The sequence below is a fragment of the Phodopus roborovskii genome, unplaced genomic scaffold (genome assembly GCF_943737965.1).
Source record: "Phodopus roborovskii unplaced genomic scaffold, PHOROB, whole genome shotgun sequence".
NCBI lineage: Eukaryota > Metazoa > Chordata > Mammalia > Rodentia > Cricetidae > Phodopus > Phodopus roborovskii.
In genome coordinates, this window is record NW_026126416.1 from 9880946 (window position 1) to 9891874 (window position 10929).

At 40.8% G+C, this 10929-nt stretch overlaps 1 pseudogene; it reads right to left on the reverse strand.

Moving 5' to 3' along the window:
- Positions 1-8293: 8293 nt before the first annotated feature.
- On the reverse strand, positions 8294-9482 carry LOC127221208 (HAUS augmin-like complex subunit 8; annotated as a pseudogene).
- Positions 9483-10929: the final 1447 nt, after the last annotated feature.

Genomic DNA, 10929 nt, shown 5'->3' on the forward strand with positions numbered 1-10929 from the left:
ATAAGCAACAAGAACGTGCACACACATGTTCACATACCTGCAACCCTAGTTTAAGCCTGCCCCTTTCTGAATAGAGACAGACAGAAGAGTGGATGGGGGAGTGTAGATGGAAGTCAGGGAGAAGGAACAGAAGGAGAGGAGGAAGGGGAACTGTGGTTGGTATGTAAAATAAATGAAGATATATTAATAAAGGAAAATTAAAATTAAAAAATTATCTCAGTCTGGCAACGCCAGCATAGTGTCCACCATGCAAATTCATCTCCAAGCAAAGCTTTATACAATCTTTGATGCACACTCAATGATGCACACTCAACATTGGGGAAATCCAGGTGGGATGGTCCCCAGGGTTATTACTGCTACTTTATAAAAAGGCATTCTACTGAAGACTGTTGTATGTTTCAAATCATAAGGTTTGAGCTGAGCTCTATAGCGTTTGACTGTGGTTGGTGAACTATTAGTCAAATACTAAATATCATAAAGTGGACTGAGGATTGAGTTCATTATCAGGACTTCAAAGTAACGCGATTTTTAAGCCATGCAGTTGGGAAGTGGAAAGAGCATTGAACCACCTCTCAAATTCCTTCTTATTCAATGAATGTTCCATGGGCTGTGGTGCTGCACAGCCCTACAGAGAAAGTGATGGTTGGCTCATTTATGAATCTGGTTTGTGCCTGGCTATAGTCTTACACATTTTAAAGGGCATGCTGTGCCTAGGTCCAAGTGTAGATCACAGTACACAGTGTATGACATTCTAACAATGTACTGGCAAGCTACAATACCAGGAGCAAATGGCTTTTCTGGATGGATTCAATTTCTGCCTCCTTGGGAGGCATGCACCACCATCCTCATATGCTCCATAGCATGGAGTTTGAGATGAGGAAGGTAACTGAGGTATATAAGGGAGTCAGTGTGGGAGAGAACATGACACTCTGATGCAATAATAATTAAGACCATTGACCTCTCTCCTCCTGAGTTTCAGGAGTTACATCAGCAATCGGGATAATGTCCTCTTCCTTTTCTACCTTCTGTCTGACTTACTTAAACAAAGGAACACACACAAACATGAGTAGACAATAAAGGGTCCCATGCCTTCAGCATGCCTTTCCATCTTAAGCAACACATGTACAAAGTGCTTTTATATAGTTCTTCTGAGCACATGACTCTGTCTTAAGACTGTTGTTAAAGCTTGCCTTTCTTGGTCAGCAGGTAGTCCTAGCATGTTGTGGATATGCCTTGGCTAGCCTAGCATTGCTAATGAATCCTCTATATAGCCAGTTGCCCTTTCTTCCTCTGAACGTGCAGTCTCTTAAAAATTAAAACTGACCACAGAGTGGTTTCACCACACATATCATTTAATTTATCCTCAAAATTGCCCCCATAGAGTAAGCTGAGAGCCTGGCTGGAGAACTGGAGTGTGCTGGCTCTATGACACAGAAAAACTGGATTTTAGAAGCCCATAATGATTTGTTCTAGCTAACTGGCATTACCTTTAAGTAATTAATTGTCCTTGCTCTTCTGAAAGATTCCAATAAACTTAAAAGGCCCAGGAAAGCTACAGAGGTTGAGACCCCCTCCAATCATTTTGTGGTCAATGAAAGAGATCACATGGACTTCTAACCAGAAGAATCTGAGATGATTAGCATGAATCACTGAATCATTTACCATCCAACTAAGACAAGACACCAGTCAACATTCACATAGGCTACTTCATGGGATGAAATGGTGGTGTTTCACCCTAAACTAGATAGATAATGGCGGTTGTTTTCTGAATCGTACTATGAAAACTTGGGATTCTCCTTCTGAAAGTCTTTGTTTCTACTAAATCTAAGATACAGACCTCTTCTGCTACTAGCTTGGCACCAATAAATAAATATTTATGTGTCCTGCTAACATATAATGGTCACAGGTCTCCAAGAAGTTAGGAATCCTATTTTGGGGAAGATCATCCCTGGATGAGACATCAAAAAGAAAAGACAAATTATCAACAAATAACTTAGCCTGAAGTATTTCAAACACACCATAAAATGAGTTGTGAAGGATTTTATAGACTTGTTGGACTGATAAAATTCTGCCTTATATGTAGAAGAGTTCAAATGCTCCATAAAAATAAAAAGACCTTGCCAGATGTATAAATAAACATCTCTCAGTTCTGCTGTAATGTGCTCATGGAGGATTTTTCAATTTCACTGGCCCTGATTTCATACCTTTGCTTTGGATATTCCCAGAATCATTAGGGGTAATTGTTTTAGTCTTCAACAACAGAGTTATACTGAGTCCAGGTACTATACAACAGGTTAACAGGTTTCTGTGGGCAAAACTGTCTCTACCTTCATCAGGTCAGCTGCTTGTATAAGAAAGTTATAAGCTGACCTGTTGACAATTGATGCCTCCCAGAAGGAACAGAAAGAGAGGGTCATTGGACCCTCACCTGGGATTCCAGCCATTTGTGTGCCATTCTGACCTAAGATCAGGTGTCCTTGAGGGCTCTGGAGGTCATACATACATACATACATACATACATACATACGTGTGTGTATGTGTGTGTGTGTGTGTGTGTGTGTGTGTGTGTAAAGGTTAAGTAGAGTTATGACGTCCTTTTATGTGACTATCAAGAAGCCATGGTCCATGAGGAGGGAAGACTTTAAAACATGGATGTCTGGGAGGAGGGTTCATCCACACTTCTGTAAGCACCTCTTCACCCATGTTCTGTCAGTATGAAATGACTAAGGTAACACCATCATGTTCTGACTCTATTTTGTGTTTGCTTAGCTAGTTCCGAGCCCTCTACCTCCCTCCTACCAATGGTCATGTCTGCCTTTACAACACATTTAACGTTTCCATAGACTTAACCATGGTCCAGATATATTAGCCAAAAATAATTTATAAATTATGTGTAAAATAACTACTACTATCAGGCAGGAACAAACATTTCTAGGTTACTCTGACCCTCATATAACTTTGATATAGATTGTGATCTTTGTGAGTTTTGCCTTTAAAAACTGTATCCCTGCACTTGGGCATCAAGACACTTTCAGAGGCATAAACCCATAAGTAATAGAGACTTAAAACTTTTAATTGTCTTAAGTGGTTGTCAATAACAGTATCACATGGACCATTACGATTAAACCCAATAACATACCTATTAGTTACAGTTACATACCTATTAAGTTACATACCTCAGTTACATACCTATTAAGAAAAACAGTGGGTAAAACTTGGTGGGAAGGTGTTTATAGAGAAGACAGAATACTGTTGGGAGTATTGGTGATTATCTGCAATCCCAGCACTCAATGGATAAAAGCAGCACAATTGTTTGAGGCCAGCCTGCTCTGCATGATGAGTTCTAGGACATCTATGACTAAATAGGGAGATCCTGTGTCAAAGGTAAGGTGGAGGTGGTATGGACAAAATGGTTAGGCATGGTAGTATCCACCTATAATTATAAAAGGCTCATTCAGGAGGAATGATTTCTAAGGTAGCCTTGGGTACATAGCAGGGCTCAAAAATTAAAGAAAAGAAGAAGCAGAACACAATGACAGTGGATATAAGTGGTACCTGGCCATATCCTCTCAAAATGCATGATTCCTACCTATAATGACCCATTCAGTGCTTTCCAACTCCACGTGCTATGGGTCTTTGCCAAGACAAAAACCACATCTGGTCTCCAGAACTGCTATGCCTGGACACATGGAGACTGGAAGGACTACAGAGTCGACACCACTTTGGAACAGCCCTAAATCAATAGTAGAAGAAAACAAACAGATACCCCAGCTCCTGCCCTCTGGATACCCCTGGAGGGGATTCTAGTTTCCCCAAAGTGAGGTAAACAGCATATACACTGTTGACTTTCTTCTATTCTCTGTCTTATTTTCTTTCATCTTTCCTGAAACCACTTCTCAAATAAGCCACTACCTCCTACAGGGTCGGACATAAGAAAGCCATTCAGTGCGATCTAACCACTTCGCTCATGCTCACAGACACAGGCAACAAAGTGGTTCAGTACAATGCAATCCCTTCATTCATGCTCACAGACATGGGTACAGGCACCTGTGAACTTTCCTAAAACTTTCCATGTAGAATTTAAGGGAACCCACAATTTCCTGGGCCTCTTGTACATACTTAATGTGGTAGACTCTTTAAAAAATGTAGCTTATCCTTAAAGAAATCCAGTGTTATTTCTGATGCTTATTGTTGAAAATAAGAAATAAAACTTAGCAAACAGGAAAAAATTTATCATCAATAACCTTGCCACCTGGAGTTGAGGAGAAAGATCAGTGGATAAAATACTTACCCTACAAGTCTGGATCTCTGGCAACCATACAAAATCTAGGCAGCTATGGCAGCAAGCCTGTAATCCCAGCTCTTGGGGGGTGAATTCTAGGTGACCCTATCAAGCTGGATAGCTATAGCTTTGGGTTCATTGACTCAGTAAATAAAGTGGAGAGTGATCCAGGAAGACACCCTTCAAAAATCTCCATTTTCCATATGCATATGTACATTCATACACCCACAAGAAAGACCACACACACACACAACCACACATACACACACACGTGTGCACACACACACACACACACACACCCCAGACAAAATAATGATTATTAGCATCTACACTGTACTGTTGGTGGTATTTTAGTGAGCATCTTCCCAAATATGAAGACTATGTGTATGTGTGTTTTTCTGTATTTGCATGTATTCACACATTCATGTGTACTCACAGGCAGAATAATGTGTAAACCATTTAGGATTTACTATTTTCATTTAATGATGTTTTAAATATCTTGTCACATAAATATTTTATTGAAACGACACTTTATTGGTAGGATGGTGTTCCTCTGCATAGTTCTGGCATGATTTAAAATAATCAAATGTCCTTCATGAAATGTTCAGATTGACATTTATATGTAAATTAACACCATAGACATTGATCCCTTTGATCGCCTCAATGAGACACTGCTGGAAATGAGAGGTCAAATAGGGACTGTTAAACAGATGGGATGACAGGGACCCATCTCAGAGAGGAGATGAGATTCAGACATAGGAGCAATCACAAGGATGATTAAATTTTAAGCTCTGTAGAGCTGAATATAAGTTGTATTAAAAAGGCCAATTTCTTCTCCACCCTGAACGCATTTTTCATGGACCCCAGAGGAATGAGCAACCCACTTTATCAACATTTTATGTTACAGTTGATTAATCCTTGGTGGATACCAACTTAAGGGTTTTGTGCCTGTTTCAAAAAAACCAGCTTCTTACCCCACGCTGAGAAGTAAGTATTTGATCAGTTATGTGGGCCAATGGGCAAGGTGAATGAAGAGAGGGCCTCCCCACTGGGACCATTTTGCATACAAAAGTTATATATGCGTAAGTAAACCCTGAAGAAGTTGAAAAATAATTACTGGAATATAAATAACAAGGAAGAAAGAAAAGAAAGGGAAAGGGGAGGAGGAGATGAGGGAGAGAGTAAAAGGAGGAAGAAGATGAAGATGAGGAGAGGGACAGAGAAACAGAGAACTAGTTGGATATGCAATTTGTACCAGCCCCATTCTTAGAACTAACTAGCTTACCCTCATTCTGAAGCCAAGTTATTCAGCCATTTTGTGACCTTTCTGTACTTTTGAGTACATTTGTTTTATTCTACCCTCCTCACTTCATTTGTCTTTATATACACTCACATGACTGTGAGAATCTAATATAGAGGCAGGGTGATTAATTGCTTTTCTCGTCACTATAACAAAACATCTGATAAAAGCAACCTAAAGAAGGCAGGATCCATTTTGACTTGGAGTTTGAGGGAATGTAAGTCCATCATGGTGGGGAAGAAATGGGGTGGGTGTTTTCACAGATTATAAAGGTCCTCTTTCACATCTTGATGGATCTAGGAGCAGATCTGATAGAGATCAACATCCTCCAGTTAGTTTCTACCTCCCAATGGTTCCATACACTCGCCATAGAGCACCGTTAACTGAGGAATACATGTTCAAACACATGAGCATGTGGGGGATATTTCACATCTAAACCAAACGTGTAAGATATCCAGTACTGCTAAAGTTTCAAGAGAATGAGGCCAAGAGTATCCAGATCTTAGAAGAGGCCTGGAATTTGAATGATAATGGTGAGGAAGCTGATGGACCAAGCTTGGCGTGTCTGAGAGAAGATCCCTGTAAATTCCTGTATCATATTTCTATCCCAAGAGAAAGAAATAGTGATGGTTGGGGAAAGACAGCTCTAACAAGCTAAGGGGGGGATTTCCATTTCATTACATAACCCCTAAATAGTAATCATAGAAAATGAATACATGAAAGTCCTAAGGAGCAGTCCATCAGTATCCCACCAGTATACCACAAATATACCATCAGTGTACCATCAATAAATCATCAGTATTTCATCATTATATCAATAATATACCATCAGTATACCACAAATACACCACCAGTATATCATCATTATACCAATAATATATCAGTATACCATCAATACACCATCACCTTACCAACAATATATCATCCATATACTACAAATACACCATCAGTATGCTGACCATGTACCAACAGTCTCCTGGGGCTGATGGCTAAGGTCTGTGTGGAGCTGCTATCCGTATGGTTGAAAACAGTTAAAGGAGTGAAAGCAGAGTTCATCAACATATGAGGATATCTAGGTCTTGATGGGAGATGTCATTCTGTATATGTTTCTCTCATACTGGTTAATGAATAAAGCACTGTTGGCCATTAGGAAAGCAAGAGAGAAGGGACTAGGAGACAAGGAGGAAAGAGGAAGTAGTAAGGAGGAGTCAACATGGAGAGCCTGGAGAGAACAGAACCGCCATTCCTCTGCTCTCGGTAAGACCACGTGGGAATACATAGAAATGGGTTAATAATTAAGACAGAGCTAGACAATAAGAAACAAGTAACTGGCCAACAGAATTATATCAAATACAGAGTCTCTGTGTGTTAATTGGGGCTGGCACGGCGACGGGACAAGACCAGGTGGCAGGCAGAAAAACCTTACTCCTTACATATGGCACCCACATGGCTAATAAGAACTTCCATTTAAAATTTAACAAAAGCTTTAAAAAGGGTTTTAGAAACAAAAGAACAAAGACAAACAAGTTTTCTTAGTAACAGCATTTTTCTCGGTTAGACTCTAATTTGCGAGAGACAAGCAGGTACTTGTGTGGCTCCTTTAAGGGAAGATTCCTGACTCAGCATAAGTGGCAAAAAAAAAAAAAACCAACCCGCAGGGCTTTAAAAAAGCACTGCTAACAATTTATTGGTGTGTACGAGAGCTGGCAATGGCAATAATCACATCTCCGGCTGGATGGCAGTGCAGACCAAGACGGTGAGCACAGCTCTCACTGTTGGCGGTAAAATAGCCGCCGCCATCTTTGGTAAACCGTGGCAGGAATAACTATGACTTTCATTTTAGCAGTGTTGTTGTTTACCAGATAAAAGACTGGTGGCTACAAAAAGATTTACAGTAAAGACAGATTCACATTAAGAAAAAGCACTAAAGGTTTACAGTATGTTCTAAAATATATGTAGACATGGGGAAAAAATAAAATAAAATGGTTTTAAAAAGACAAAGAGGAATTGGGTGTGGTGGCACATGCCTTTAATCCCAGCACTTGAGAGACAGAGGCAAGCAGATCTCTTGTGACTTCAAAGTAAATCTGGTATGCAGAGTGAATTCCAGGACAGATAAAAGTTACACAGATAAACTCCATCTCAAAAAATGAAAAAAATAAAAGAAAAAAGAGAGTAATAATAAAGCCACGTAAAAATGAAAAGCTCAGCGAGAATCTGTATACTGTATGGCATTATATTGTCCTTATATCGTTTGACTGCTGAGGAAACAACTGTTAAAGGAAATACTGCTGGATTCAATATATATATATATATATATATATATATATATATATATATATATATATTGGTTCACTCATTTATTCATTCTCTGCAGACTAAACTGTTCTTGGACTCACTGAGATCCACCTGCCTTTGCCTCCCAGTGTTGGGATTAAAGGTGGGTGCTGCCACACCCAGGCAATCAGAATTTAAAACAGCAAGGACAGAGACTGGGGACCTAGTAGTCACAAGTCACTCTGTTTCAGGACACCAGGGCTCTGGAGAGAGACCCTGTCTCAAACAAACAAAAAACCCAACCAAAACCAAGAATGTTAATGACGTGCCAATTGCAAAGTGCACAAAATTTTCAGAAAATTGCATCACTGGAACTTCCTTCAGTCTTTGTGAACAAGGCAGGGATGGATGGAAAGTAAAAGGCACCTGGGAAATATTCACAAAGCAGCAGTACAGGCTGCCTGGGGCCACTCAGGGGTCAGGCCTGCATTGTGATTAGTCCTGTCCTGGGAGGGAACCGTGGTCCCTGAGGGCATCTGCACTGAAGTACCACTAGCTGCTGGTGGGGGTGGCTGGGGCCTCTTCTCAGACTTCCTGGTTTTATTAAGGCTGCTTCTTTGCTGGCCTGGGAGGAAAGTTCTAGTACCTGGTCAACGATCCTGTGGAGCTCCGGGTCCTTTTTCCTGGTCAAGTTTCTGAGCTCCTCCAGCGGGCACAGATTCTGTACATTGGCATCCAGGGAGCAGATGCCCAGCTCACCCAGGAGCTGCAGGGTGGTCCTCAGGGCTGGCTGCAGATCATCTAGAAGCTCCTGTCTGCTTCCCTGCACGTGGATTGCCTGCACAGGCAGCTCATGTCGAGTGGTATCCAGCGCTGTGGCCAGTGTCTTGTATTGTTCCTTGAAACGCTCTGCCATGACCAGCAAAGGGCCCAGCAGCTCCATCTGGGTATCTAGGATGGCAGCCAGGCCCTGATGTTTCTGCTGGAGCGTCAGCTGGCGCCGCAGCTCCAGCACCTGCCCTTATAGCCTCTTCTTCTCGCAGCTTATGGCTGCCAACTCTTTTTCAGCCTTCTCCTCCAGCAGAGTCAGGTTGTTTTCTATCTTTACAAACAGCAGGGAAAACAGCAGTGTCTGCGACTCTATCATGTCCATGGTTTTCTGGAGATCCCGTCTCTTCTTGCGAAGGGTTCTGTCTTTCTGAGGAGTGGTACAGAACGTGGACTCGGCTTTCTCTGACACTGTCCTGTCTAGCTGGGGAGGCTTCCTGAACAAGCTTTTGTCATCAATGGCTGAAAGGTCTAGGTCAGGTGGAGCTGTGTCATGTCCTTCCAGCATGGTAGACTGCAGGTCTCCTGTTCCTATCACCTGGCTGTCTTCTTTGCTCCTTGGCAGTAAGCTTGACTTCCTTCCCTCAGATAGCTTCCCTCCAGTTGATACAGAACCAGTGGCTCCAAAAGTAGAGGACTCCATCACTCTCTTAGTTTTCTTTTCATATTGCAAGTATCTAGACTCAACCGCTCTTCCTCCTTGTACTCTCCTTCCTTTTGTCTTGTGGGCACCAGGGGCTGTGGGTTTCCCCGCACCCCACTTCGAGGAGTCCGCCATTTTCCCGCCTTCCACTCAAAGACCATATTTTAAAAATGCTTTGACTCAAAAATGTAAGTCTAAGGACAAGTTACTGGGGAAAAGGATTTCTATTTTTGTTTCCACAGAAAACAAAAAGCTGTGGATTCCTTCCAGACTAATGTGGTTTGATCAAGCCAGACCCCCGGAAACAGAGTTCCTGGTGATCCAACATTCAAAACAGCTTGAAGAAGGCAGCCTTGCAGACTACAGCCAGGATATCTGTGTCTTCTTAGGATCCCCATGACAGTGCCCCTTACCAGCAGGAAGTAGTTTGGAAAGAATGACGCTCAAATTCCCAAATATTGTTTATAAATGTTTGTTTTCATTTAAATGGGGTTGGTTATAAATGGTTAATGATCACAACTAATATATTTTTAAAGCTAAGAAGGGATTATGGTATAGATATGAATACTTTGTTTTGGAATGGATTTCATGTATTGATACAAATTAAGGTCAATTTTGTGATATGTATATTTCTCCTCTTGTTTAGGTATTGTGTTTATATAGCTCATTTAGAAATGTAATGTATAATGTAGTACAGATTATAGATAATGACCTATGATAGTCAAAGCTTAGAGTTAAGTTAGTTAGGTTTTTCAAGATACACAGAGATGTATTTGAGATAGATAGGCATTCTTCAAACCTTTCAAAGATCTACAGAATATGGCATTTAAAATGGTTTAGGGTTTTTCTTGACAGTGAGATATAAATGCTCCTGTCAACACCACCTATGTCAAAAAGGAAGATGGACATCGAAGAAACATGTATGGAGTTTGCTCCCAATATGGCAAGACTAGCCATTCGGACAAGATACTGCTCATGTCTGAACTGTTTGACTTTGTGCTGTATAAACTGGACATGCAGGACCCACAGAAAAGTGACTGCTGATTCAAGATAGACATTGCCACAGAGTTCCTGCTTCATGGAAGAATCTGCCAGACAGTCTGAAGGACACAGTGTAAAGTGACTGACAAACTGCCAATACAAGAACACAGTTTAAAGTTTCCTGCTTCTCTGAAGAGTCTGCCAGACACACTATGGCCTATGGGCTGAAGATCGAAGATTACAGAAGAACTTAAGGTGACTGACAAGGCAAGATGTCTCTGTCATTTCTAGCGTTTATATATTATCCTTCTGTGGTCTTTCATGGAGTTGAAGACAGATAGTTATGGTTATAATTTTCCTTAGTTAGGATTAAAGATAAGTTACATAGACTTTAGACATACAAAGATAGGATAGATGATGGAATATTTTCTTAAATCTTACTAAATGTTAATTGGATAACTGTTGTGTTAGATATTTTGCTTTGTTAAGTTTAAAACCCTTCTTTTTATTTTAGACAGAAAAGAAGAGATGATGGGAGATGTCATTCTGTATATGTTTCTCATACTGGTTAGTGAATAAAGCACTGCTGGCCAATAGGAAAGCACGAGAGGAAGGACT